Source organism: Helianthus annuus, chromosome 7, assembly GCF_002127325.2.
Source record: "Helianthus annuus cultivar XRQ/B chromosome 7, HanXRQr2.0-SUNRISE, whole genome shotgun sequence".
Taxonomy (NCBI): Eukaryota; Viridiplantae; Streptophyta; class Magnoliopsida; order Asterales; family Asteraceae; genus Helianthus; species Helianthus annuus.
The window spans coordinates 136820901-136829466 of NC_035439.2; the positions used below are offsets into that span (position 1 = coordinate 136820901).

Below are 8566 nucleotides of genomic sequence, written 5' to 3' on the forward strand. Positions count from 1 at the left end.
TAATTATTTGGTGTGTTAGGTTTAATGGTGTGGTTTGTTTAGGTTTAATTATGTGATTTGTGTAATGTTTTTAATTTTTAAAATTTTTTTACTTTGTATTATTTTTATTGTTTATATTCGTTTTTTTTTTGTTATTTTTAAAACATAATAATTGTTTTTTTTTTAAATACATAAGAATTCTTTTTTTAACTTAAAAGAAAATGATTTTTTATATTTAACTTATACCCCACTTAAAGGGCCCCACAACTATACCATCGGACGAGTCCGCTCGAGCGGACCAATCCCCAGGCCCGCGACACCTCATCTTCTCCAACCGCACACCCCCATCCGGTTTGAGTTTGTTGAGTGGACCTCCCCAACGGGCTCACTGATTGGGGTACTCTTATTTCACTAAGATAGCTAAGATACCAAAGTTTATTCTTGAAATGTTAGGCTAACTTGAACAAGTCATGTGCTTACGGTTGTTATTTTCACACACCTATTAATTGTTAGACAACTTGCTGTAATAGATGTGGGATGGTGGGAAAACACATTCTCGTAGTAAATAAATAATTTTCATCCAATTCATTAACTTAGGTAATATAATTGAGACACTAAACTAGGTTTCATGAGTTTTGGGATTAGGAGTTTTGGGTTTACTTGAAGCGCTTTGTTATAGTTTGTTTTTGTTCGCATATAGAAATACATTACTGCACAATTCGCTATAACAATTGCATAGAAGATGGGCTTGTTCACTTGGTAAAAATATCAATAATGAGGCACCCACGACATACACAATGTATGAACATCACTAGGGAATCCCGGAACCACCTCCTATTGTGGGTGTGCGTTACGTTAGAGGAAAAATGTTATAACGTAACCACTCCTTTTGGTTGTATGTTAATTGTTTTTACATGTTTCACACCCGATTATTATTTTCTTTTTAAGGCAATGAGGATTGGATATCATCTAGAGAGATTATATGAAACTATGAGAGTTGAGTCTATTCCTCTTTCATTGTGTTTCAACGTACGTGTACATTTCATATGATGATTTCATGAGATAGTTATTCCTCAATACTTTTAACAATTCATAGTTCATTAAACTATGAGTTAATTGTTTGGATGGTCCCTGTGGTTTACTATTTTTCCACGTTTAGTCCCCACCTTTTCAAAATATCATGTTTGCTCCCTGTGGTATCGTAACTTGTTACTCGGATAGTCCTCTAAATAGATGAAGGTTAGTTTGTTCAGTTAAGTACGTGTGAAATGACTGAACTACCCTTACTTTTAATATAAATAGATAAAATAAAGAAAATCTGATTGGTCATTGCAAAACAAGTGGGCCCATCATTATTATCTAAATCTATACTATATAATAAAAGAAACCTGTTTTGGGACACTTGTCATTCTCTCATTTAATTGATTAAAATTATTAATAATAATAATATTTAATCTAATCTAATACAAATAATAATAATATTTAATCTAATCTAACACAAATTCTTATTATTAATTCAATAACCTATTGTTAAACTAAAACTTCAATAGAATCTTAAATCCTAGCTAAACAAGTTTCGAAATTCATAATAATATTAATATGTTAGACTAAATATATTATTGATATATATATATATATTATTGATATATATAACTAAAATTATTATCAATAATATTAATAATATGTTTAGAATCAAATACAAAGATTCAAAAAATAAGAAGTCATACAAAGGGTATCAAATAGACTCTGATTGACCTCATTCAACCGACATTAGAGCCGTCTTATCGAACTCTACGACATTAATTAATATGTACGAGTTGATGGGTTACATTTATATTAACTCATTTACGTGAATATGATATGTAAATGTCTCTGTCTTTGTTTTGCATTTACATGAAATATCTATACTATATAGTTTAAATTGTTCAACCCGTGTAACACACGGGGAACTAACCTAGTATAAAATTAAACCCAAAGCCCCCTTTTCTTCTTCTTCAACACCAGTGACCAGACCACCGTCCTTTCTAGTCCGACGATTTTCCGATGGCTCCGAACGTTTGGATCTAGAATAAACAATTACCATTTCGATTACCGTTTTGATATAGAATGAACAATTACCATTGAAATCCATATATCTTTTTCGAGTTGAAATCCATACATCTTTTCTGATTACCGTTTGATCTAGAATGAACAATTACCATTTTTGATCACTATGTTTAGTGTGTTCTGCGTGTTCTTGTGCTTCTTCGAAAGGATTTCAGTCGAGCTCCACAGTCGCCGCACTGGAGTAATATACCGTCCATATTGCAACAGTCGACTGTGGCGATTGAAGGTGAGATTTTAGACTGGTGGTTAGTGGATTTGGGGATATTTGGGTTCGATTCATTTACCTGTTGTCAGGTAATTGTTTGGGGCTTTTGGTGTTAGAGCATTCACATCCAATCCATCAAATTATACATACATTCTACTAAAAAACAATTCCTATATCAATATATTTTCACTAAAAACAAATACTTTTTCTCTCTCCCTTTCAATTAAATAATATTATCATTACATTTTTCTCTCTCCTTCACTCACATCCACTTTCAATATATATTAAAAAATTTATAGTGGGTGAACAGTGTCCCCTCAAATATACAGATGAACAGTAACATTTTCTCTCTCCTCTACTCACAACCACTTTTTATACCCTTTATAATATAAAAACTTTCCCTCACATATTTTGATGGATAGAATGTGAATCCTCTTAATTCTTATCCAAGCCATGTTCACTATAATCCATCAATAAATTGTTAATAATTAAGAACGTATTTGACATCTGTTATTCATCATTTGATGGTGGCGGCAAGGATGACGATGGTGGGGTTTGATTTGTTTTTCGATGATAGTGGTCGGAATCTTATTCAGATGGGGTTTGATTTGTTGTGTAGGTCCCACTTGTTTTATGATTTGTTTTAGAGTTAATTACTGTTTTCGTCCCTGTGTTTTGTCAAAAATCACTATTTCAGTCAATTAGTTTAAAAATTGCGATTTCAGTCCCTGTGGTTTCACTTTCGTAACCATTTCAGTCCACCTCCGTTAACCCCATCCATTTATTATGTTAAGTACACGTGAATTGACCATAATGCCCTTATTAATAAAAAACAAAAAGATATATAAATGAGTTAATTAATGTTTTCATCCATGTGGTTTGTCAAAAATCATTATTTCAGTCCATTAGTTTAAAAATTGCGATTTCAGTCCATGTGGTTTCACTTTCGTAACCATTTCAGTCCAGTCTCCTAACACCGTCTATTTTACCGTTAAGTTTTTAATGAAATACTTAAATTACCCTTGTGTTAATTAAATAAAAAAACCATGGGAATTTAAAAGATTGTATTCTAGGACCCACTTGTTAAAACACAACCCCACGCCACCCCACCCTACTCCATCCCTGCTCTCATTTCCAGCAAAAGTTTCCGGTCATCTTCTCCGGCATCACAACCCCACCCTCTTAATGTCCGGCAACCCATTACCCCACCCCAATTAATATCTTCCTAGCATCAGTTAACATAATAACTTTGAAAAATACTGCTTACCTGGACATTTTCTCATTCTAAAATCCAAACTTAAAATTTTGGAGCCATATATGTAAAAATAGTGCAAGACTTCTACTTCTACTGAAGCCATGGTGGGTCGAACCTACAATCCAATCTAAGTCTATAAATATAAATACAATAATAAAATCATATAAGTCCATATATAATTAACACAAGGGTAATTTAGGTATTTCGTTAAAAACTTAACGGTAAAATAGACGGTGTTAGGAGACTGGACTGAAATGGTTACGAAAGTGAAACCACAGGGACTGAAATCGGAATTTTTAAACTAATGGACTGAAATACTGATTTTTGACAAATCACAGGGACGGAAATAGTAATTAACTCATTTAGATATGTTTTTGTTTTTTATTAATAAGGGCATTATGGTCAATTCACGCATACTTAACAGAACAAATGGATGGGATTAACGGAGATGGACTGAAATGGTTACAAAAGTGAAACCACAGGGACTGAAATCACAATTTTTAAACTAATGGACTGAAATAGTGATTTTTGACAAACCACAGGGATGAAGTAATTAACTCTTTGTTTTATTTATAATATATAAATGATGGTAGTTTAGTCATTTCACATAAAGTTAATTGGAAAAACTAATTTTCATCCACTGAGAGGACTATCCGAGTAACAATTTGTAAAATTATAGGGAACAAACATGCTATTTTGAAAAGATGAGGACTAAACGTGAAAAAATAGCAAACCACAAGGACTATCCGGGCAATTAACTCTTAAACTATTATCTATATTTGTGTACTAATAGTTACATAACACTCTTTACTATAATTAATTTTTATCTATATTTGTGTACTAATAGTTACATAACACTCTTTACTATAATTAATTTTTATATATGCTAACATATGCGACCATAAAATAAATAAATTGATATAAGGCACAACTTTTATAACTAGTAACAGCATTTGTACCTTTTATTAGTATAATATATTAGTCATTGCGTTTATAACACAACTTGGGGATGTAGCTCAAATGGTAGAGCGCTCGCTTTGCATGCGAGAGGCACGGGGTTCGATCCCCCGCATCTCCATTTTGTTTTTCAAGTTTTTATAATTGTTTCCAAATTCATACACTAAATAATATTATAATGGTGATTAATTGTTGAACTAAACTAATATTAAGCACCCCTCGCGTTGCGGCGGGAGACCTAAAACAATGCGTCGTTCATTACGAGTAATGTTCACTACGACATCAATGAGTAATGTTCATTACGACATCAATCGTTTATATCGGTTCGGTAGCGTTACCAGGCATAACAGAACTATTATTTTTTATTTATAAAAATGTAACTATTTTTGGTGAAGCGTGCGCAGGTTTGTCAAATGCTAGATAAAGATCTCTTTTCATCATTTATAACACTTTCCGCAGCCTCTCAACACCAACAAAACGCAAAAGAAAGGAAAAAAAACCCAAAATTCTCTTCACAGAAAATCAGCAGCATTTAATCATCAAATTTTCTAAAAGATTCAAGCTTTAGCTAAACCCATATCAATCAACAGATGTTATACACAAAAAAAAAAAAAAAAAAAAAAAAAATTGACATCTAGCAATATTACCAAAAATCAAGTCCTGACTTCCCTAAACTCAAAATTCTATTCCCCCAAAATCTTTCAGCAGCCTTTTGTCAGTGGAGTTGTATAAGAATGTGGTCTCCATTGGTGATGGTGTTATTCGAACATTCTGAAAAGAAACAAAGAATAAGAGAAAATTTCAATCGAGATATGTACGGAAATGATGCATTATTTATAAAAAAGATAAAATAAAGGACAAAAAGTATGTGGGTCAAAACAACTTGACTTAATTATGTTGACTTCTACCATAATGACCAGCTTGTTTGACCTGTTACCAACCCCGCCTGACCCGTAAATTTTGCCATCTTGACTCTTTTGACTCTCGCAGAGCGTATGAGCCTTCTGTTCTGTGCAGAGTGCAGTGTCTTATCTATATATAAATGTAGTATATGTGTGTATATATATATGCATGTTCAAATTTCAAAAATAAAAGCAATGTAATGCCTTCTTTTAACACTATAAGAGTACATAGATTCTATCTTGGCGAGTTGACATACCAGCAAAACCCTTTTTTGCACAATCAAGAGTCTTCATCGTTTTTGAGTTGAGTTTCTATCACGTTGAGATCAAAAGAAAACCAATTAAAAACCAGAAGACAAAAGCAAACATCAATAAAAAATCATACTCAATAGCATTCGATATTAACTACGTCAAAAAAACCTCTAATTGGGGTAATAGTCTCGCCACGTTTCTCAACATTGGCCTTGTCTTGGAAGCAATCGCAGTGTGTGGCAAGTATTTTTGACCATTTTCTATAAAACTATTATTTCCTTAATTATTAGCACATGAAAATCAATGTCTATTTCACGTTTCGATTTGCAAAAATGATCAATTTGTATATCAAGCATTGATCCAGTGGACTAAATTTGTTAAAAAAAGTGCAGAGTTTATACAAAGCCCTTTTTCGCAATATTACCAAACTACTTGGTGCCATGAGAAAAGGACATCGTCATAAGCATTTTTGAGTTTTAATTCTTGTTGGTTCAACCCATTTAACACCCTTGTATACACTTATGTACACATATGGTGTAGAATATGGTCAAGTACCTCGAATAGAGAACTTGGGTAAGATCGGGCCTTGATTCTTCAAAAAAAAAAAAAAAAACTGCATATATATGCCTCCCATTGCATAGCTAATTTGTGCTACAATAAACAAAATTTAAAAAATACACACAAAATGTCTTAACTTGCTAATTTGCCATCTGGCCTCCCTGAATGTTGACGCTGCAAACACTTTCTTCATCGATTCCATTTCCAAGTGTTCCAACTTCCTCTTCTCAATATCCACATATTTTCATGGAATTTAGAATAACAAACTGCACTTTCAACAATTTTGTTGATGTAGGTTTGACTATTCATTTGTTCATCCATATAATGAAATAAAAAAAACCCATAATATACTTAAAAAAGACATAGAATCACGCATGAATAAAGCACTTTGTAACATAGAAACATACATACACTACCAGAATATAATGGAATCAATCAAGATTTACATAAACCAATTACCAAATATGACACGATTTGAAAATTTATGATAACTGATCTTACCGGGAAAGAAACTAATTTGTGAATCAATTTTTTGATACCCGCTAAAACTCACTGTGTCAAAGTTGTTGATTTTACCTGATCTACTTAGAAAACGTTCCGCTAAACTCAACTCTAGGGTTCTTATAAAAGCTGATCCAAATGCGGCTTCTTCACTTTACTCAGATTACTTCCTCTAAGCTTATTTACAAAGGTTACACAACTAAGTCGTTTTAATACAAAGGTTAAACGTGTTGTGTGAAACTACTAACACAGTTAACACGATTACTATAACAAGTTTCACACGAATTAGTTGGGTGGAACGTGTCTAGACACGCTTTAAACCATGTAATTAAGGTGTCAAACCGGTTTAACTATGTATTAACTTAGACTTCATAGCCAAAAAAAAGAAAAAAAACCCTTAACCGCTAGCCCTATCTCCATTTTGGCGGAAAACCAAACAATCTTCGAGTGTTGCGCCGGCGAGACAAGCACAAACAGCTACAGTGGAAAAGCTCCCACAAACAAAATATGCCAAATAATAGACAGTTAGTTAACTTATCCGTTTGTAAAGTTTCTTAAAAATACAGATCAAAACACTAACTTTGGACTGGTTTAGGCAAAAGACCGGTCAAAGCTTAGCCCAAGAAACTAAGAAAGAAAGGGTTATGCATAATAATAATACGTTAAAAAACACAAAACTATGATTGACCCAAATTAAAAGTTCACCTAAATAAGCTTCATTCCTCTTTAAAAACCTAAAATTCACAATAAATTGCAGGGAAATCAATGACAAGAACACCAAAAAATATAAACTTTTCAAGAAAATATAGTAAAAAAATATAACTATGATTGGCCCAAAATAAAAGTTCACCTAAATAAGCCTCGATCCTATTTAAAAAGCTAAAATTCACAATAAAATGAATAATAATGAAATCAAAGAACAATTACATCACTAATTTTATAATTTCATGTGAAAGCAAGTTTTTAAATGGGTAAAATAGATACGAAGAGTGCGGTAGTTACCTTGTTACCATCGGAATCCCTAACTCCGATACCGGAGCTACTACGGCGAACCTTATAAGTCTTCGATTTGTAAGAAGAAGAAGATCCGAGATTCGCGTAAGAAGCTGGTTGAATACGATATACCTTTGGCGTTCCAATACGATGACATTGTGTAAGTTGAAACCTGAACACCGCCGCTACATCGGTGCCGACGTAACACCTTTGGCTTCATTTGCTCTACTGCTTTCTCTTCTCTCTATCGCTCTCATCTCTCCATTCTCCATCATACGATCTGTTTCTTCTCTCTCTATCTATTCTGAACTACTGAAGAAATCCCTTTAAAACAATATGTGGCTATGGTGAGAGGTACATGGCATATGGATATACGGGACAAAATAGCAAAGTAATGTATAATTTTCTAAGCTAAGGGTTCAACAAAGAAAAGCATGTTAACACAATTTATGCTATGCACAATTTACAACAACTATATGCACAAGTATGTTGTAAATTAGAAGTATATATAATTAGATTTTAAATAACTTGGACTTCAAAAGAATAAAATTCAAAATCGATTGTATATAATTTGTATCAGCGCTTTTAGTTCTTTTTATGGATTCATTTACTTGGTTGTTTGTGAAGTTTTCTTAAGGAAGTCATGTCAACAATTAATCACCATTATAATATTATTTAGTGTATGAATTTCCTACATATAAAAAACCAAATGGAGGAATAGTGTCAGGCAGCTGCCTGGCACACCCCCATTGGACCAATCATTTTATTGTTTTATATTCGTTTTAAAATTACGGTTTTGTCCTTAATTTAAAATATTTTTCCGGCTTTGCCCCCACTTCAAAATAAAATTATGTTTTT

The 8566-nt window shown here is 32.7% G+C and overlaps 1 long non-coding RNA gene and 1 other non-coding gene across 2 annotated transcripts; one reads left to right on the forward strand and one right to left on the reverse strand.

Annotated features, from left to right (window-relative positions):
• The first annotated feature begins 4550 nt into the window (after positions 1 to 4550).
• On the forward strand, positions 4551 to 4623 carry TRNAA-UGC. Its single transcript has one exon. It is a non-coding gene; the product is annotated as a tRNA-Ala (tRNA).
• A 401-nt stretch (positions 4624 to 5024) lies between these two features.
• LOC110868721 lies at positions 5025 to 8039 on the reverse strand. The gene is made up of 3 exons (XR_002552691.2): positions 7718 to 8039; positions 5662 to 6480; positions 5025 to 5273 (listed from the first exon to the last, which is right to left on the reverse strand). It is a non-coding gene; the product is annotated as an uncharacterized LOC110868721 (long non-coding RNA).
• Between the last annotated feature and the right edge of the window lie 527 nt (positions 8040 to 8566).